This window comes from Tachysurus fulvidraco, chromosome 2 (assembly GCF_022655615.1).
Source record: "Tachysurus fulvidraco isolate hzauxx_2018 chromosome 2, HZAU_PFXX_2.0, whole genome shotgun sequence".
Lineage (NCBI taxonomy): Eukaryota > Metazoa > Chordata > Actinopteri > Siluriformes > Bagridae > Tachysurus > Tachysurus fulvidraco.
The window spans coordinates 16,006,969-16,029,295 of NC_062519.1; the positions used below are offsets into that span (position 1 = coordinate 16,006,969).

Here is a 22,327-nt window from a genome sequence, read left to right on the forward strand (position 1 = left end):
TATATTTCTCCAGGTTGAAATTTTTTATTTAAAGCTCTCAACGCTCGACAGACGGATAGTTCAAACTGCTCACTCTGATTTCATTAGAAAACCCTGTGCTCACAGGAGACCCGCACTGACAGCATTCATAAACACGACCCCGCCTTCGCTAGCCAGACATAAAAGCGGCTGTCCTGTCCCCGGAGTGGAGGGTGAACTGCTGCCAGCCTGCGAGGCGTCCGGATAGACGGTGAGCCGCGTTCTCGTGATGCGAGCAGACAGACGTTTGCATTCCAGCTTAATAAGCGAGCTTTCACGTCGTATTCGAACAGCAGATGTGATGTTGCTGCTGGACTGGTCTCTGCTGTGTTTAACAATAGCTACAGGCACAACACATGGAGCGCCGCTCAGGTTTATGGGTAATTCCGTGCGGTTTGCAGGCATGAACCGGGTTTGCGTGATTTTTGTAGAGAAATTCCACATTGCCAGCATACCTGTAAGGCACGCAGGACTGCCATAGCATCACTCCCAACAGACAGCTGGCAACAGCAGAGCAAACTCTCTCTCTAACTCTCTCAGATTACTTTTCCTTTAAACAATCCAAGAGAGTGCTCTTAAAACAAATCCACACCCAGTTTTAGATTTTAATACCACCAGAAACTGCACATCTACTAGATCATAGAACCCTCGAAACAGCAACATCCGTTTTTTTTTAGACAAACCTGATTTGGTATGGTGGAGATGTGGAGGCCACGCCTCCTTCACTAAAAACTGACATATACAAAGGCCACGCCTCCTTCATTTGGAGATTATAGATATTGTAGTCACACACACACAGAAACCACACCTACGTCACTCAATCTTATAAAGAAGCCACACCTTCTCGTCGGGCCTGACAGGACCCAGAAGCCACGCCTCCTTTGTTTGAGCTGACAATGAGACCACGCCTTTCCACAGACTCACAGGCCACGCCCCTTTCACTGATATTGACAGACGCAGAGACAATGCCTCATTCACTGGCACTGATTTCTTCGGGTACATAGTTCATGCCTACTTCATTAGGGAAAAATAGACACACCTTCACTGGAACTGACACATAGGCCACGCCTCCTTCACTTAAGCTGACAATAAGACCACGCCTTCTCACACACTCACAGGCCACACCTACATCGCTCAACCCGTCAGACACAAAGGCAACGCAATGGAGACACGTCTTCTTCGCCGGAACTTAGAGGCCACACTTTCTTAATGGCTCTGACAAAGGCCACACCTCCCTTCTGACAAAGGACAAAAAGAGGCCACACATTCACTGGACTGACACCCAGAGACCACACCTCCTGTCTTATGGCTGAGACAGACACACATAGGCTACGCCTCTTTCCGTGAAACTGACAGGAAATCGTGAGATAATGTGCAGCTATCAACTGCTTTACGAGTGCAGTGCATTGTGGGTTTTCAGGAGTGTACCAGACTTCCTAGACTGTTCTTTCGGACAGAAACAGTGCACTAGATAGTGTACAGTGCGTGGGTTTGGAAAATTTCCTCGTCTGATTCAATTGAGATAGTCACCGTTCTGTGAAAGCATCATAAGTATTGGCACCCTGCAGCACTATAAATAGGATATGTACTGGATGAACAGCCTGGAGAATGGTTTAAAAAAAAAAAAAAAAACACACTGATTTGACATCCATCACACAACTGCAAGTCTGCGTATTCAGCCTGAACATTTCTAATCATGCTTAACGATGGAACATATTGTTAACAAGTGATTACTGTGTACTAATACAATATGTTCAAACGAACAGGGATTTTACCACAAGCGCCCACCTGCTGCAATCCATCACAACCAGCTGAAGTTTCTCCCCAGGGCTTTGGGCACCTGTGGCCTGGCACACATCCCACAACTAACATCAAGCAGGCGCGCTTCATGCATCACACGCTATCAGACACCGGAGCGTCTACATTCTTTACTTTTACTACAGATCCGCTTTTATTTCACACCCTAACACAAAAAATGCACCAATGTAAACTAAAGGCACTGTGGGGTGGATGAGACACAAGAAGAACGATTTTGTCCTAAGAAACAGCTGCTGGTTTATTAAATGCTGATTTGAGCTGGGGAACATGCTACATTGCATAAATCTGCTCTCGGGTTACCGTCGCTACCTACTCACTGCTGTCTGTTGTTTAATGGAAGAGCTAAAACCTGTTGGAGGGAAAAGAAAAAAAAAAAAAAAAAAAAAACACAGAAACTCACGGAGAGGAAACGAGCAAGCAACCTTCAGAGATTTACGTTACATTTCCCATCTGTCCAAACCATCAGAACACGCTCTAAAACACACAGTGACACCGGGGAGTCCGAATCAGCAGCAGAAAGCTGGAGAATACTCTGGAGCTGTCTGTAATAAACTGCATGTTTGTGTGTGTGTGTGTGTGTGTTCTGATAGACCTGAATAAGAAAAACAATGCGTTCTCTGATCAAGTATGGAAAAAAAGTTTTGTTGTTAAAAAGGATGGATTGAATAAATGAATGAAATCAGCACCTCTTCAATAAATTTTACAGGAATTTCTCTGCATGCATGTCAAGTCTGTATCATTTAAACACACCTGAGCTGACGCATCTCAAAACACTTTATTTGCATGGCAGACGTTTGAAATGTCCTCTTTCTCACACACTCTTACTACAACAATTGTTATCGTTATACAGCGCAGTTGGAACCCAGGAAGTACTGTGAAGTAACACTTATCTAAATTATGGTTTTATTTTCACTCCGTCTGCCAACTTCTCCCTGTGAAGACCTCGCTAATTAGCCAAAGAGTTGACTCGGGTGTGTTAAAAGAGGAATGTCAAACTAAACTCGGCGACCCTGTGGAACTACTGTACACACTGACACAATGAGGTAAAGGCAACTCTCTGGCTCTGCATGATTCTAACTTTCACACACCAACGCTGACCCAGAATGTGCCTGCTAATGAGCTGCCTTGTTGGTTCAGGTGTGTTGGAGTAAGGAACACAAGAGAATATGAAGCAGAGGCCAAAGCAAATCCGAGGAGCCTGGGGTCGGTACAGCTCACTTTCAGGGATCAGTGTGATCTCCAGTGTTGTCTTGGGGTCAGCGGCAGCCTGTAATATTAAAACGATCCAAAAAACGGACACGATTTGCCTTGCATGATTCTGACGTAAGGAGACACCAGTATCAGCGAGGTATCACATATAGAACCAAACTCTGACTTTAAATTCTTTCATTTGTTTTTAGCATCTGCTTCATCTTGGTTGGTCAAATCAGATCGAGTGTGGATGTAGATGTGGGAATACACATAAAATAGGACAGGAGATTAACCACAGGAAATCTGGACAACACGGTGCTCAGCATTAACACCTATCAGTTAGTCATAGGGTTAGTTGGTGTAGGATTTTAAATCAGGGTTGTGTTTGGGGACAAACACAAAGCAGGACTCCAGGTGTTTATCCAAAACACTTAGAATGGAAATGACCCGGTGTGTTGTATTAAGCCGTGCGTAATTTATTATCGCTAATAAAATGCAGTCATGTAACAAGGTCAAACTGGGGGTGATGATATTGAGGTCACTCGTGCGTGTGTGAGTGTGTGTGAATGTGAGTGTGTGTGTGAAAGAGAGAGAGAGAAAGATCGCTCATTGTATTCATATGTTAATGCGCAGTGCCCAATCCTGACTCCATCGGTCCTTTGGAGGGCAACAAAGCCAAACAAACTGAAAACAAAGGCATTAATCCGACTTACAGGGGACGGGTCAACATCACTGGACACGGGAGAGAGAAGAAAAAAAAGCTACTAAAACGATTCAAAGTGTGATTTCTAATAGAGTGCGGGCGATTTAGTGTTATTACGCACGACATAATAATTCGTGGCAAAAGCGCGTCACGTTACGCAGTGGTGCGTTCATGCAATATTAATAATAATAATAAAAAATAAAACAAATAAAAAAAAACAATCTAGCCTCTTTTTATTTTTTTATTTTTTTGAGAGAATATAAAATCAGTCGCTTGTGAAATCCCTACAAGCTGGAAAGTTTAGATTTCATATAAATCGAACACAAACAAAACAAATGAAGAAATGCGCGCTGGGTTGGTTTCCTACCGTTTTCCGTGAGAGCTCGGAGTTTAAAATAATATCTCAGCATTCATGCAGGATGTCCATATTTCCAGCAAACTAAAAAGAGCAGCTTTCCGACTTAAGGCATGTCTCAACTTCTTCTCAAATGGCATCCGCGCACTGGACAGGACAATCTACACCAGCAAATAAAACAGAAGGAAAGCACCGAGCTTTTCAGATTAGATCCCCCTTCAAGACGATTTCCTCCAGGCATAATCACAAATCAGGGCTTTTTAGATCTAGATATCAGACCATCTCCCTCCACGACCTCCTCCAACCTAAATTCCCTTTAATAAATAAATGAGCGCTTAGCAGCGCAGCGCAAAGCTCGACTGCCTCCTACTTACTGCTCGAGTGGAGACTGAGCTGATCGAGAGCTTGCTTTGACCAATAGGCTCTCAGTATGCAAATAAGAAAGGATTTCTGCAATCTTGGATCCCTTCAGACTAACCAATACATTTGGAGTATGCTAATAATGTCAAACGTTAGCCGAAAACGTTCTGTTGGCGATAAACCAATCAATGGGGAGTATGCAAATATATCGGCGTCGTAGGGGCGGGGTCAATGAGTCAAGCGTCCTGCGTTTAGTTATAATTAGGAACTCAATGGCTGCTGTTTTGGTGTCATTTACATGTAAATGATTCAATTTCCCCCAGGCTTCATCGCCCCAGGGGCAGTTAAAGCGCTATTCAGAGACACAGAATAGCAGTAAATAATGTAACACAACACTATTAGAGGTCTTGACACGTTTAGTAACAAATATTACTGAGAAACAGCAAACGACCTGTTAAGACTGTAGTTTATTAAAAAGACAAGTTTTATTGTTACACCACACAAGCCTGGGATCATAAACTCCATGTCTTCAAGACTTCATGTTGTACATCAAATGTGCTGTGATGCAAAAACTAATGCTTCCTATTAATACATAGACTATTAATACATAGACTATTAATAGATAGACTAAAAGCTTCTTGACTTGACTATAGACTATTAATACGTAAAAATTGATTAAGAAATCGCTTCCTAATTGCTGAGGAAGATCCTGATTGGCTAAAATCTGTGAAGCAAAAAATTTGGCTTCATTTTTTTCCAATTTAAAAACTTCCAATCACATCAAATAAAAGTATATATAAGCTACACACACACACACACACACACACACACACACACACACACACACACACTGTATATAACACTAGCATGAGGTTGTATGATAGTGGGCGGTTCTTTTCTGACAGGTCAAAAGAACCACCCACTATCATTATATACTTATGTCATGATATCATTATTTATCATTTATATCATATATAATAATAATAATTATATATATATATATATATAATAATATATATATATATATATATATATATATATATATATATATATATATATATATATATATATATATATATATAATTTGTCGTACATCACATATAGAAAATTATATAATTATATTATTATAAATTATATAATTTTCTGACAGGTCAAAAGAAACGCCCACTATCATACAACCTCATGCGAGTGTGTGAGCTATGACTGAAATTTCAAGACAAATTTTTTATTTATTTATTTTTTTTTTTTGTGCATCATTAATTATCTCTACACCTGATGTCTAGTATTCGGGCTAGACTTGAGTTGTTTTTTTTGTTTTTTTAGAGAAATGAACTTGAAGGTTTAGTTGTGCATTTTCACCCAAGCTTTTAGGAAATAATGATTTTGCAGACAACACTCACTCCAGAATTTGAACAAGCCATAGAGCAATAAAATAATCCCAGGGGATTTACACAATTTCATGCATTCTTAATCAGGTCTTACCATAGGATGGGTGTAATAGTGCAGTGGTTGGAGAATATTGTGTAACCGAATTAGAGGTGTATTAGAGTTTCTAAAAGCAATTTTGGAGCCCAGTTTTATCCTCTGTGGATTCCTTTTGGAGGTGATAATTACACTATGTCATACTATAAACTGCACACATTTCTCACACAAAAATGCAGGCCTGTGGGAGTAATTGTTGAGAACAACTAACTTTAATGAATGCATAGATCATTTCCCATAAACTCTCTCTCTCTTTCTCTCTCTCTCTCTCTCTCCATTCGCTATCAGGGTTATCCGTGCATGCCTTTTCCAGTGCTAGTTTTGGACTCATCCCAAACACTGTTAAGTCACATGTTTCCAGAATGCTAAGTTTAGAGGCGAGGCCAATCAGTGCAGCACACAAAAATTTCGAGAGAAGTGGAACTGATGACCCAGGGCCCCTTAGCAGAGGAGGCTCTCATGAAGCCTCTCATGAAGACCTAGAGGTTTTGAGGTTTGATTACTGGATCCAGCCAGTATATGTGTGTGTGTGTGTGTGTGTGCCTGTGGTTTCCTCTGGGTTCTCTGGTTTCCTCCCCAGTACAAAACATGTGGTGTAGGCTGAATATTGTCTCTAAGCGGTCCTCAGTGTGTGAATGGGCATGTGTGCCTTGTGATGTGCTGGCAGCTTGTCCAGGATAATCCACACCTTGTACCCAGATTCCCTGCTGATAGACGTCAGGTTCCCTGTGACCCTGAATAGGATAAGCGCTACAGCAAATAGATGGATGGACATACTGTACATATTCTATTATATGAACCCATAAATATGTGCTCCCATACATCTATAAACCTATAATAATTTGTTCAGTCTAGTATACTACAGTAAGTCACATGCTCGCTGCTGATTGGACAATGTGTGTGTACACTAAGCCTGGGAGAGGCAGAGGATGAGTTACAGTAAGAGCTTCGATCCAGGTTATTTATTTCTTTTATATAAAGGGTATCGACAACGGGCTTTGTTCATCACTTTAACACACTTCTAACCTGGTGGCCATGTGCATTTGTTTTATTTATATTTGCCATGATGTATTCTGGAACAGTTAGAATTTTTTTTTTTGCAAATCAATACGCTTTCTGTGCACACATTTAATGCTTAAAAATAAAAAATCAGACATCTTTTGCAATATGAAACTGCAGGGTGTATAATTGCCCAACATAAACGATCCATTAAACCTTTGTGGAAATCCTGCGTAAACCAATCCGGGTATACACAGGCTGCACTGTGTGGCCCAAACTCCGACGCCAACTCGGAACACGTGATGGAGCGCAACCGACCTCTTATCGCACGCTGGATAGCTCACGAGCCAAAACCAAAGTGTGCTCGCACACGCACACACTGCTATCAGTTACCCAGCATCTGTGCGTGGGGGCCGAGCAGAGGTACCACACACACGCGCAAACCAAAGCCTGTAAAAAAAACCGCATGAGCCGCTGCTTGTTAACATGCACGTGCAAATGCGTGCATGTCCAGATATGCTGAAACATGATTAGTTCTGATGTGAACAAACATGCTGAGCAAATTTCGCAATAATGTTGCTATTACAGTTCACCAGGCTTGGATGCCGGTGTATTTATGTTATGACTCTTAGAACATGAAATCAGATGCAGAAGTGGCCTATTAAAGTAATTCAGTCTCTTTGTACACCCCTCATCTAATGGAAGGGTTTCTTTCCTTTTCTAATAAAAAAAACCTATTAAGTATATGGATAAAACATCTGGATGTGTGCATTGAGCAGAAAAAGTATTAAAAAAAAATCGAATTATTTTAAATTCTTATCATTACAGATGAAGCCTTGAACACTCAGTGCTTTCTAAACTGGCTTCAGCCCAGGAGGTGAATCATGGTGGTGCATAAATTCATATGCTTGAGAAAAAAGAAAGAAAGAAAGAAAGAAGGAATGGAGAAGAAATAACAGCTAATACCATTAGAGTGAGGTAAACTGGAGATGGATCAGAGGCAGCAAAGAGCCAGCTGACTTTCCAGTCAACAGCTGAGCTTCGTTTACAATCTACAGAGACGATGGCAACATAAATCTGTTGGTATATCGTTTGTCTTTAGTTTTATCGCAAGCGATAGGGTTACGCTGCACAGATATCTGTACGTGTGTCATCGCTGGGGCTCGGGTGTGTTTCAAATAGGCTACAAGGCATTTCACAATCACAGTGCAATAGTTCATCCTTATCGTCCAGCCCTAGTTCTGAGATAAACTTCGGAGTTCCAACTCTGGAACAGGAAGAATTCCAGGCAATATTTCAGTCCTGGGATAATCCATCTGTTTCACAGAGACTTTGCAAATATCCACAGGGCAATACATGTGATCTGGTAACTTAGAAGAAAAAAAAACATTCATTTCCACAACGGATTATGCATTAAGTTCACTCAGTGAGCGCAGCCAGAAGGATAAAATTACATTTTAAGTGCTGGGCACAATAATGAAGCTCAGGATTCAATTTGCTGAATAGGGTTAATGATGAGAGAGAAAGAGAGAAAGAGAGAGAGAAGGGACAGAAGAAAAGAGATGAGGCCTGTGTAATCCATTAGACTACACAGGGGCCTATTTTTTTCCACCATGGCGAGGCCCTGAGCTCCACGATGACCTTGTAGTAAAGCTCTTGAGGGACTCTGCTATTTCTGCTCTTCACGTCCCACTTTAGACCAGAGCTGTCCATCGCCAGGAAGTGCTGCGAGGCCGTGTCCACATCCATCACCCCATCGATTTAAAAGTTAAGAGGACGGTCCCTCTGAAATCCTTATGGGAAGATGGGAAGCTCTTTGTGCTGCGTTTTTCTATTTTTTTTTTTTCCTTAGCGGCGACACGAAGAGCTTCAAGTCACACAAGTGGGTCAAAGTGAGAGGCAGAAAAGAGTGCAGCGGTTCGAATGAAAGTTTGAAGAAAAAATACGAAGGAGTAGAAGGAAAACACGGATTTACGTCAAAACATAGCTTTTTGCACTGCATTATTAGATTTGACATTTGATGAAAAGCAGCAGCTATTTAAAGAAAGAACAATAAACCAGGAGTGATGAGTCATCTAATGCTCTCTCGCTCTCTTTCTCTCACTCTCTCTCAATCCTCTTTGCCTTTTCATCTCTCTATCGGTCTCTCTTTCATCCTGTCCTCAGCTGCTTTTAGACCGTGCGGTCATTTCAGATTGTTAGTTGTCACACAGTATGAGATGATCCTAATAAAACTTTGGCCGACTGTGTGATAACCCGTGTCCTCCACATCAAATTATACCGTGAAGATCCTCTGACAAAGGACCTGTGATTAAAGATAATCACCATGTTCTGCTGAAGTCATCAGCCAGCGTAATTTTGGCTCACAAAAACAAAGACTGTGGTAATCAGGATAGTTTTTTTTTTTATGTCCATTAGCATGTTCCTTAAATTTTAGCATTGAATCTAGCGTTTCATGAGAATGGCTGAATCCGATGCCGTCGGCCTAGCGGTGGCTTACAGATAAGTGTTGTCACACGGTTTAATAAAAACGGTAATATGATACAGTGTTTTTTTTTGTCTGTACAGTAGAATAGAATAGAACAGGGGGCATAGAGGCCTTTATAATCAACACATATACATTACAGCAAAGTGGAATTCTTTTCTTCACATACCCCAACTGAGGAGGTTGGGGTCAGAGTGCAGGGGCAGCTATGATACAGCACCCCTGGAGTAGGGAGGGTTGAGGGCCTTGCTCAAGGGCCCAGCAGTGGCAGCTTGGCTGTGCTAGGCCTTGAACCTCGATCCTCTGATCAACAACCCAGAGCCTTAACCAATTGTGCCACCACTGCCCCCAGAATCTGGCTAAATATTTACATACATGCTATCAAGCGAGATGTTTGCGTACCATTATTATTTTCCAATGAGAAACATCAGCAGCGCAGCCTACTGTACCTGGATCTCTTTTCTGTACATCAACTCAACAGGAAGAGAGAGACAGAAACCTGATTGGAGAAGAGCGTGAGCGCTGATTCGGTGCTACTTTCTGAACGGCAGCCTGCCAGCAGGACAATGTGAGGAGGCTGATTGTACAGAACAGCGCTCTCACATCCCTCCTACATCCTCCATCCCACGGCATGTTCCACAAGTCCACATTCATTCCCCGATTCACAAAAGCCATTGAGAGTTAAGCTGTGGGTGTCGAGACACGCTTTCCATTTTTCTAAAGAAACACAGTGCTAAGCTTTTATTTGTCTTTTTCACCTTTCCAGGTTTTGAACATGAATGTAAAAAAGCAAATAATGCAGCTAGCGAGCTGAGGCTATCTACCATGTAGTAGCAAATGCAATCATACACACAGCATATCTAAGACAACGTCCTAGAGATTACAGAGAACACGGATTAAAAATGTGCAACATGCTAAAGTTACTAGCAACAGACAAGCTAGGTGTATGGGAAAGAGGGGAGAAGAACTATTAGCAACAATTACTGAAGACTTTCAACATTTTTGCTTCTCTAGATGCTAAGATTTTAGCACTAACTTGCACTTCCGTTAACAACTAGCTAGCTAGCTAACTAGTCATTTGTTTCACCAATTAGCAAGCTGGCTAGAGATTCGTTTGATTATCTATTTAGCAAGCTATACATTCATTTAGCTAGTTAGCAAGCTAGCTAGAGATTCATTCATTTAAATAATAAGCAAGCTGGATATTCCTTCATATTTTCCTATAGATTCTTTTGTTTATCTAGTCAGTAAGCTATTCATTCAATTAGCTAGTCAGTAAGCTAGCTAGATATTCCTTCATTTCTCTAGCTAGAGATTCATTCATTTAACTCATTAGCATGCTAGTTAGGCAGTCATTCATTCATCAACTGTTGAACAGCTCTGTAAACGTGTGTCCAAGAAAGACATCTTCGAGCTAATCACAGTCTGTAAGGATTTGTTTCAAAAGCAGATCTATTCAGAAAAGAATTTTCGTTAAATTACATCCACAAAAAAGGTCATAATTCTAAAAACCTAGTGAGGTCTAGCACTTTTAAATCTTCAGTTAAGGTAAACTGGATCTTGGGTGGTTCTGCAAATACTGCAGATGGTTTAATGGTTTAAAAGCAGCGTCCAAATTTGAAGTTAAATAAACTGCTAGACAAGTATGCCCTGTTTAAATATTTAGCTTTAGCCGGGGAGCTTTCCGGCACACAGAGCCGGGACTGAGATACGACTGAACGAGAGAGAGAGAGAAAGAGAGAGAGAGAGAAAGAGAGAGAGAAAAAGAGAGTTAGCTGAAGCATCACCTTTAATCATCACAACTCTGGTAAATGGATTATCAGCAAGAGGTGTGACCTCAGCCAGAAATGAACTACACACACTTCCTGCTAGAGTAGAGTCCTGGCCAGGACGGCTTCTATCCGGCCATTTACATGGAGAAATATTAACTTTGGATCAGCCGCTGCATGCTTCAGGGATTTACGATGGCTAGTGCCGGAAAGTCAGGCGACTCCAAAGGCCACCAGCCAGGAGTCGCAAGCAGCCACAGGCCGGTAACAAGCTGGAGAAACAATCGAGCGGCCTGACAGGAGCAGAAGAGCCCATAAATCTGGAGGATCATTCCATCCTGAGCTACAGGGGGATAAGACGTTCCGCTCAGACTGTAACCGATTACGGAAATTTACGGCAGTTAGAGCTGGACGGAAGTTGCACAGGAAGGACTTTCAGAGTCGGAGAGGAAGTGGGAGTCGATAAAGCGTGGATCAGACGGAAAAAACCTGGCTTGAGGAGAACTGAGAAAGCTTCTATACAACTCTAGAACTGATAACAAGATGCCAAAAAGATCAGGCTAGAAAACAAACTAATGTCGGATAACTTACTGCAACGGCTTCACGTGATATTTAAAAGAAGAATTATTTACATTACATGGACCTGGACACACCCTTCAACTTCCTGTTTCTGGAAAACAGGGCAAACACAGTAGAGCTCGGTCCAAAATAAACCAATTAACTAAAAGCCTGAGCTGAGATCTTTTCGTTTCACCCCATGAAGTGACCAGCTTCTGCAAAGCAGGTAGGAGAATTAATGTGACGGACCGGGGTGGCATGGAAAGCAAGCGGGTTAGAATGGAGGCAGGGAGGGATGGAGGGAGGGAAAGAGGTCTGGGGGATAAAAAATAAAAGAGATTAAAGTTCAATCCGAATTTTCTGCGGCGCTGAACAAAAGGCGAGACCTGCCTGATAAATGGATGCGTATATAAAAAGAACGGACTAACACCCGAGACAAAGGAGGTCAACGGGAGAAAGGGAGGAAGAGACAGATTCATCCATCAGAGCGCCTTTTACCCTGAAGGAAACAAATTTACCTCAGGAACAATATTCCTAAGCGCTCACGCTCCAGTGATCTGAGCACAGCAGCGACAGTGATGTAAGGCTAAAAGGCTTTGAACAGAAGCAGGTTGCAGATAGGCATCGCTGACATTTTAAAGGATTTGGGAGCAGGACGAGTGGTCTAGACTCCACAGGATTGGAACAGGGCCGTCTGGCCTAATTGGGGACAAATCCTTTCAGGGTTAATTGTGACTCATGATGGTTGTGTTGTAGAGGTAAACCAGGGCTGTCGAGAGTCAGCCTCAAGGACGTTTCGGTGTCTGCCAGAAACACGACTCTTGTGGTGACCTGGATAACAGCAGTTTTAAATTTTTGTTACGTGATTTAGAGAATCAATCGGTTATTCAAGTCATTTAGCGTTTCTATAGTAACTACAATCACAAGGAGTGTACAGTAGTATGGAAGGAGTCTCCAGTGTCAGTCAGATGTAAAGCTTTTTTTTTTTTTTTACACACGACTTCCAGCTTTCTCTTTAAAATGACGCCTTTTTCTCATTTTTTTTTAAACCGTTTCCTATCGAGATTTTTAAACATCAACACTTCGACTGGCACAAACAGACCAGGTACTGTTAGAGACATAGAGAGGAGGAAAAAAAAATAATAAAAATTTGAGGGCACGAAAGTGAAGTTCGAGAAGCTTGTATGCTTATATTCTCGGTTTCTGAAAGTGTGACCTTGTCCTTAATGACAGGGTGGACACACAGCCAAGCTTGTGTGGTTTTACACACACACACACACACACACACACACACACACACACACACACACACACACACACACACACACACACACACACACACACAGGCTAGAAACCAACACACCTTCTCTTCCTTATTTGATCTGTATCTTCCTCCATCTTTGTTTATTTCTCTTTCACTCACTCGATTCTGTTACTCACTGATGCTTTAATGAGCCGTTCGAGCACCAGGTGACCTGGAAACACACAGAGTATATTTGTGTTGCAAATGTGCTATCTAGATTGATAGAGATGGAGAGAGGGAGAGTGAGAGAGGTAACAGAGGAGAGTTCAGGGGTAAAGACTCTGTGCTGTGCCTCTTTCACACGTTTCTCAGGCTTGGCAGTGAGCTTTTCACAGCACGCTTGTGTCCCGTCATCACATGCACAGACGCTCCTCTGTTTGACCCAGCCGGGGGCAGAACAGGGCACAAAGCTCACACACACACACGCATGGCCGAACCTGCATCCCATTTGGCCTGGACATAGGAGGGAGAGCAGGACACAAAGCTCTCTAATAACCTGCCTAATAATTTTATGTATGCAAGTTATTATTTATTTACAACCATCCATGGGCCAAGAAAGCAAGAATTAGCTGTGCACTTGAAATAGGAGAGTCTTACACTGTCTCCCGTCAATCACAGAAGCAATAGCCAATCACGGCCGTCTGTTAGCTCACGTATGAGGAAGAGGGCCGGTAGCACTTTCCCTATGCGTGTTCCTCCAACAGCAGCTTGAAATAAAGTGCACGTCTAGCTTCACGTGTCTATGTGAAAGCACGTGCCTAGCCTTCGCTGGAAGCTGTGGTGTGACTGCGGAGAGCTGGCTGGTGGGCGGGAACTGGCTGGTGGGCGGGAACTGGCTGGTGGGCGGGAACTGGCTGGTGGAAGAGGGAACTGACTGGTGCAAGAGGGAACTGACTGGTGGGCGGGAACTGGCCATGAAGCAGGAACTGGCTATGAAGCGGGAACTGGCTGGTGGGTGGGAACTGGCTGGTGGGTGGGAACTGGCTGGTGGGCGGGAACTGGCTGGTGGGCGGGAACTGGCTGGTGGGCGGGAACTGGCTGGTGGGCGGGAACTGGCTGGTGGGCGGGAACTGGCTGGTGGGCGGGAACTGGCTGGTGGGCGAATTGAGGAGGAAATGGAGCGAGAATGAGACAACGAAATTGTTAGTTGCAGTTGTTTGTCTGACAGTAAATTAGCAGGCAAATCATTAATCCCTGTGACATGGCTGACTAAATAACATGTAAATTCTGCTGGGTCTGGGATCACCTAGCAACATGCAGCTCGTCGCTCCTGGTGCAAAAACGGACTGCAATCCAAAACAACACAAAAGGAAGAGATGTTGTTGAATTGTTGTTATTTACATGTCTACAGTTATATTTAACATGATTTATCTTTGAAATTCAAACCCAGCACAATCACAGACAGGCTAAAATGTTCATCTGCCATGAGCCACATCCTGACCCATATATGGAGAAGAGAAGACCTTGTGCACCTCTCAAAAGAACCTTCTGGAAGCTCTCCAGCCATCCTCCCTGACTCGGTGCCAGTGATTATACATGGAGATTATTCCGAGAGCGATGGAGCTTCAGCACATACATGCAAAAGGAGGGACCAGGCTGCTAACACACACACACACACACACACACACACACACACACACACACACACACACACACACACACACACCAACCCAAGGCTGAGAGTACAGTGAGAGTGTGTATCCATAATGCCTTCTGTTCCTACCTTACTAAAGAGAAGCAGAGTCACAAGCATGGTCTATCACACACCCAAACATGTGGACACACACACACACACACACACACACACACACACACACACACACACACACACACACACACACACACAAGTACACCTGCTTCTTCAGAGCTATTTTCTGATCCTACTAATTGCTGGGTGAATGTCGCTGAAATCTGAAATAACACACATTTGCGTCCGTGACGCTTTCAAAGAAGCTAGTCTGTAATTCGGCAGTGACAAGTCTTTACTGTTATTTTACCCCCTACCGCGTGGGCGTGGGTTGAACTGAAATAGCCACCAGACGCTTCATCTCTCTCTCACACACACACAAACACACACAAAGTAAATAAACGATCTGTACATATTTAGGCATTCTGAAGTTATCGGCACCTTTTATGGTCCAATATACACATTTAACTTAAAAGAAAAAAAAAGTCAACAATAGCGGAGAGAGTCTTGATCTGCTTTTGGCAGCCTCACAGCAGGAAGCTCGAAAGACCCCGATTAAAAAGTCGAGTGTGTGTCGCCTGCAGTCATGAGCAGCTGTTGTTCAGAGGCCACGCCGGCGTGCCGCCAGCCACACCGACCACAGCAAGAGCCTCCCTAGTCATGTCCATTACACGCTCGCCCACATCAGACCCCCATAATCTCATTAACCGTCTCGTTAATACTGCCGACTTATTCACTCACACCTCGGAAAGAACACCAGAGGTACAGGGCATGTTTGGGTGTGCGTGTGTGGTGTTTTGCTGGTGAGCAGAAAGGTTGTGAGGTCAAATCTTAGGATCGACAAAGCCAGCGTTCAAACCCCGAGCCACGATTCAGGACTCAGGGGTGCTGCGCTTCTGTCATGATGTGCAATCTGAATAAGAAGGGCTCAATTTCTAACTGAACTCTTCAGTTTATTCATTTCGGTCCTTGTGATCGACACGACAGAATTTATGTAACGCAACAGCAATAAAGGTTCGAGGTTCCCTGAAGGTTCCTCGGATGCTCCAGACATTTTTTTCCTCAGAGGAGATCCTCCAGAGAGCCAAATCTGCTCCCATGTTTTTTTTCCCTCAACCATCAGCACACATTTCACACAAGTTCTTATGTAGGGAAAAAAATAAATCTGATGCCAAAAACGCATTTTTATATCTCCTGACCAATCAGGGCACAAGTTGACAAACGAGGGAGAAAAAAAACAACAACAACATAGAGGCCAAAGTAAATGTAATGTAAATGCAGTGTGGTGGAGAAAATGATCATTATTAGTGTTTATGAGCACGAACTAACTAAAAATTTGTACGATTTGTAAAAACATGTAGCTTTTGTTTTAGTGGTATTTGTGCAGAGAGAGAGAAAGAGGGAGAGAGAGAGAGAGAGTGGGAGAGAGAGAGAGACTGTGTGTGTGTGTGTGTGTGTGTGTGTGTGTGTGTGTGTGTGAGAGAGAGTGTGAGAGAGAGAGAGAGAGAGAGAGAGAGAGTGTGTGTGAGAGAGAGAGAGAGAGTGTGTGTGTGTGTGTGTGTGTGTGTGAGAGAGAGAGAGAGAGAGAGAGAGAGAGAGTGTGTGTGAGAGAGAGAGAGAGAGAGAGAGAGAGAGAGTGTGTGTGTGTGTGTGTGTGAGAGAGAGAGAGAGAGAGAGAGAGAGAGAGAGAGAGAGAGAGAGAACAGGCTCATCTGAACTCCAGAGACTGTAATAAAACAAAAAGGTTAGAAAAGAAGAGCCGTAAGCCGACTCCAAGCTGAGATGCTTTGAAACGATTTTAATGAAAAATGCTTTAAAATATCTTTTATATATCTTTTTCTCTAATGAAAAAAAAGAAGGTTTAAAAGTAGTGACCTTATTAAAAGTGTTCAAAGTGACTTTTAAATGGGAGTTCAAAGTGACCAGACTAGGATAAAACTGCAGGAGAGAAGAAGAGAAGAAAGAGGTGAAAGAGGCAATACTGAGCTTCGACCTGTGGTGTGTGTGTGTGTGTGTGTGTGTGTGTGTGTGAGAGAGAGAGAGAGAGAGAGAGAGAGAGAGAGAGAGAGAGAGAGAGAATTATATTAAATAAAATCCCTCTAAGTTGTAATAAAGTCACTCACATGTAATAACCTCTAGATTCCTCTTCATTATGTCAGTATTAAGTGAGTATTTGTTTTTTTAGTCTGTTTCATAGTATGTGTGTGTGTGTGTGTGTGTGTGTCTCAGTGTGAGAGTGTGTGTGTGTGTGTGCGTGTGTGTGTGTCTCAGTGTGAGTGTGCGTGTGTGTGTCTCAGTGTGAGTGTGTGTGTGTGTGTGTGTGTGTGTGTCAGTGTGAGTGTGTCTGTCAATGTGTGTGTGTCTGTGTGTGTCACTGTGAGTGTTTGTCAGTGTGTTTGTGTGTGTCTGTCTGTTTGTGTCAGTGTGTGAGTGTGTGTCAGTGTGTTTGTATCAATGTCTCTGTGTCTGTGTGAGTGTGTCAGTGTATATGTGTGTTTGTGTGAGTGTGTCTGTCAATTTGTTTGTGTGTCTGTCAGTGTGTGTGTGTGTCAATGTGTGTATGTGTGTGTGTGTGTATTAGGATCAAGTGAATAGCTACAGTAATGAAACGTGCCTGTCTTTTCCTCCACCCCTTTGCACTGCCTCTGCTTCACTAAATCTCCCCTCAACAGTCAATATTTCGTCCCTGGGGGTCGTCAACCAGGGGCCCTGAACCCTCTCCTGACCCCCGACACACACACACACACACACACGCACACACACACACACACACACACACACACACACACACACACACACACACACACACACACACACACACACACACACACACGAACAGATGATCTGTATATTGATCTTATGGTCATTTGCATTTAAGCTGCTGAAGCTGTGTGTCTGAAGGGACAGAAATCAAACAGCATGAGCCTGAAATTCAGAGAAGGAACATGAACAGCGCACGCACGTGTGTGTGTGTGTGTGTGTGTGTGTGTGTGTGTGTGTGTGTGTGTGTGGGTGTGTGGGTGTGTGTGTAACAGCTACTGATATTAACCTTACAGCTCCAGATGTGTCTTGTGCCCTGATGAAAATAGCTGCATCTCCTTTTATGAATCTCTCTAAATAAGGAATAAAACAGACTAGCTGTTTTACACCCCTCTCTCTGAGGAGACGGGAGAGTAGCGAGTGACGACAAGAGAGAGAGAGTAGATGAGGGAGAGGGAGAGATGAGAGAGATGGAGAGGTGAGAGAGGGAGAGAAAGAGAAAAGAGATGAGACATGTCTCAGAGAGAGATATCAGAGAGAGAGACGCAAAATAATAAAGAGAGAGAGAGCGGATAAATAGTAGAGAGAGACCAAAATAAAGACAAAAACAAAAATAGATAAAAAATACTATATAGTAGAGAGTAGATGTTGTATATAGATATAGAGACGACTATATAGAGCGAGAGAGAGAGAGACAGCAAAAAGAGAAGACATATGAGAGGAGAGAGAGAGAGAATAGAGGGAGAGAGGAGACAAAGAGAAGAGAGAGACGAGCAAAAGATTCGCACGATAAGAGGAGAGAGAGAGAGAGAGAGAGCGATAGATATCATCTATCGTATAGAGATCTCTAGAGAGTACATCATACTCTCTATAGTCTCTCTCTATCGATCTCTCTCTAGATCTCTCCTCTCTCTCCTCCCCCATCTCTCCTCTCTCTCTCTCTCTCTCTCTCTCTCTCTCTCTCTCTCTCGTTACAAAATGCTGAAACTGGAGACTCCTCCCATAAATATATATTTACAAAACCCAAGGCATGACAGAAAACATCACTGTATCATACATGTTCCTGTAAATTTGCCGTTACCATAGAAACGATGGCATATTAAAAGGAATGCTTTGATATAAACTTGGAAGCAAAAAGAAAATGAAAAATGAACTGATCTGACCAATCAGATTTGAGGATTAGACAGCACTGGGACTCCCCCCGGGGGTGCGACTGCAGCGTCCTTATGTTAGTTTACATTCTGCAGTTTGTTTTTGTGAGACGAGGTTTATTTATTTATGCGAACGTCTTTTGTTCCACACGGAATCAGAAAATGTTATTGTAAGCACGAGCTGGACTGCAGTGGGGCACAACTCAACACCCCCGAGTGCGTGACATGGCTGTTCACACTCAGACATCACTACAACTCACACACGTGCACACACACACACACACACACACACACACACACACACACACACACACACACACACACACACACACACACACACACACACACACACACACACACACACACAGAAAGTCATCTATTTTAGACCCCAGTTGAGGAATGCGACACATCTCAGCCAGCTGCCAGGGCATATTTTAGAGATCCTGTGTTGGGTCTCTCTCTCTCTCTCTCTCTCTCTCTCTCTCTCACACACACACACACACACACACACACACACACACACACACACACACACACACACACACACACACACACAATGGCACCCAAATCATCTCTCTCACAGATTTGATCATGTTTATATAAAATGTATTTCTTATTTCAAAAAACACCAACAAAGAAACAGCATAGACAGACAGACAGATAGATGGACAGACAGGTTGATAGACAGAATGATAGATAGACAGATAGGCAGAGAGACAGACAGGTAGATAGACATACAAGCAAATAGACAGAGAGGTCAGCAGATAATTGTGGAATTCACACTTCAACTACACTGTGATTTGAGTCTCATGCACACACACACACACACACACACACACACACACACGACTGAGAGATAACTGCCTGGAGATGACATGAAGTCCAGATAGATGAGTCAGGGAGCCACAAGTCCATCACTGCTGCAATTATAGAGCGGCAGGACGAGAGGAGCACACTGACAGACTGCATCATAACACACACACACACACACACACACACACACACACACACACACACACACACACACACACACACACACACACACACACACACACACACAAGAATCCTCCAGAGCAGAAGTAATCTCAAAATGCTTTACAGGATGGAAAACCAGGTGAATTAAATGTGATTTATGTGAAGATGAAGCTGAAGGTGTGTGTGTGTGTGTGTGTGTGTGTGTGTGTGTGTGTGTGTGTGTGTGTGTGTGTGTGGTAAACGGACAGTTATATAGAGAATGTCCAATGCTAAGACATGGTTTTAGGAAAACGTCAGTATGGATCGGGCTCAACATCAACTATTAGGTGCAATCGAGGCCCCTCCTGAGAGGCACAGAGAAGTGTGTGTGTGTGTGTGTGTGTGTGTGTGTGTGTGTGTGTGTGTGTGTGTGTGTGTGTGGCTGAATCTGAGCTTGAGGGGAAAACATAATTGTTTGCAAATGGAAAGAAAAATGCACTGTGGTGCAAATATGGTTCTAAATGCATGATGATTAACACTCTGCACACACATGATAGAGAGAGAGAGAGAGAGAGAGAGAGAGAGAGAGAGAGAGAGAGAGAGAGAGAGAGAGAGAGAGAGAGAGAGACAGAGTTACAGATTTATGGACATCACTAACAGTGCATGTGATTCACAGTCACTCACTCTGCTGTGGTCCACAAAAATTCCCAAGCATTTACTTAGCCATGCACTCAGGGGAGAAATTACAGGAGTGTGTGTGTGTGTGTGTGTGTGTGTGTGTGTGTGTGTGTGTGTGTGTGTGTGTGTGTGTGTGTGTGTAGGCAGATGCCTCTAAACCACATGCAGTGCCATGTGGGGGATTTGTTCCGATGACATCAGCGCAGATGCAGGGAGGAAATTCAAGCATCATCAAAACGCACAGATGCCCCTTACCTTAACAAACACCTCCATCACACACACACACACACACACACACACACACACACACACACACACACACACACACACGAGAGAGAGAACATCTGGACATATGATCTGCTTTGATGTTGATTTAAGATCGGCCTGCAGGCCGTGTTCCTCTTAACTAACTGTTAATAAAACCTGAACTGGTGTCAGGTGAGGGATAAGAACTTTACCTTTAACTCTGACCACTTCGCTCCCAGCCCTGGAGCGGCCCCCCAGATTTCTGTTCCTGGCCACCAGAGAGGAGGGGGCATGTGCGCTTTTATAAGCCAACAGGTTTGAGGTCTTTGTCCCACTTCAAAGCAGCCATTTTTATTTGGCCACTTTTATTGAGCAGACAGACAGGCCGAGCGAGTCTCTCAGAGGAACAGGGACATGAAAGTCATCAAAGATCACGACCAGAAAGAGAAGTGAGAAGAACATAAACTTTGCCCTTTCACATTTAAGTAGGTCGAGCAAACAGGACCGGTCGTCGTGTGAAGGCACTCGGCAGCGACACGCTGACTGAAATCAAGAAAAAAAAAACGTCTGCGATTTTTGGACTTTTGATGCTGTCTTTCTGAACACCAGATCGACTGGTTATGAGACAGAATTGTCTATAAATAAAGTGTTTATTAATGAATGAATCTTTACTCTCACAGTAGTGCTAAGTCTCTCAAACGTAGTGCTTACTCTTAAACTCAAGGACACTACTAACAACTGGAAGCACAAATGTGAACTGGTCACACTCGTATGAATTAACACACACTGGCTTTACACAAATACCTCCACACACACACACACACACACACACACACACACACACACACACACACACACACACACACACACACACACACGCGCGTTCGTCAGCAGATGACTATCCCAAGCCATAACCTGAAAGAGAAGGCATTTATGTAGAGCATTTACACATGCACACATTTACGTGTCTGGTTCAGATGAAGACGCCACTAAGTTGAGCCGTATACACAAACATACACACGTATACATACGGATTCTCGGTCTCGGTGCTGTCCTGACCGAGATCTCAGTTTTCCAGCCAGACAGAAACCGAGTAAACCCTAACAAATCTAGCATGTCCTTAAAAATGACCATCGGAACACAGTTTCTAAGCAGCAATCCATCTTTCTTTTCTCTCTTTCTCTCTTCCTCTTACTGGTACATTCGCGTTAGTGAAAGTGGGAGACGGCCAGGTTTAGACTTGCGTTGTCATGGTGCGTATCTGCATGTTCCTGAGAAGTCGCGATCTGATCTGTGTTGAGATTAGGCAAGCTACCAAAGAGCCTGCATAACATGACATAACATAACATGACATGACATGACATGACATAACATAACATAACATAACTTACCATGACGTCGGGGCTTTTACTCGTACGACCTGCATGACATGGGGATCGTGGAAAAAAGTTAAAGAGCAACAACGTATAGAACTTGATGACCAGCAGGTCCAGCCATACCTTCCTTGTTCATGTCGATTTAGTGGATAATGGGCTTGAAATCGGAATAAATATTGTCTTAAAGAGGTTTAAGTGATGCACATGTTTCATGCATGTTCAATTATTAACAGATGAAATGAAAGGGAAACAAAATTGTGGCTCTGTTACTCTGCCATGGTTAAGTTCTGCATGTTAGGTCAAAATGGGTGTGGTCTCTTCCCCGATAACTCCGTTCCGTCCACACAGCACTCACACACTCGCTCAAGACTCGAATCTTCACCCCAAATGTGAATCCAGTCTCATCCCAAATGAACTCCTGATTCCGATTCACT

At 43.3% G+C, this 22,327-nt stretch overlaps 1 protein-coding gene across 5 annotated transcripts in view; it reads right to left on the reverse strand.

Annotated features, from left to right (window-relative positions):
- The window catches only part of prickle2b (prickle homolog 2b), a 92,074-nt gene that overhangs the window by 18,939 nt on the left and 50,808 nt on the right, over positions 1-22,327 (reverse strand). The window contains exon 1 of one of the 5 annotated variants that reach the window (XM_027176427.2): positions 4,460-4,580. The exons of 3 other annotated variants lie outside the window; for them this stretch is intronic. The gene's annotated coding sequence lies outside the window, so the exon portion shown is untranslated. One more of the 5 variants, XM_027176426.2, reaches the window with a different exon arrangement.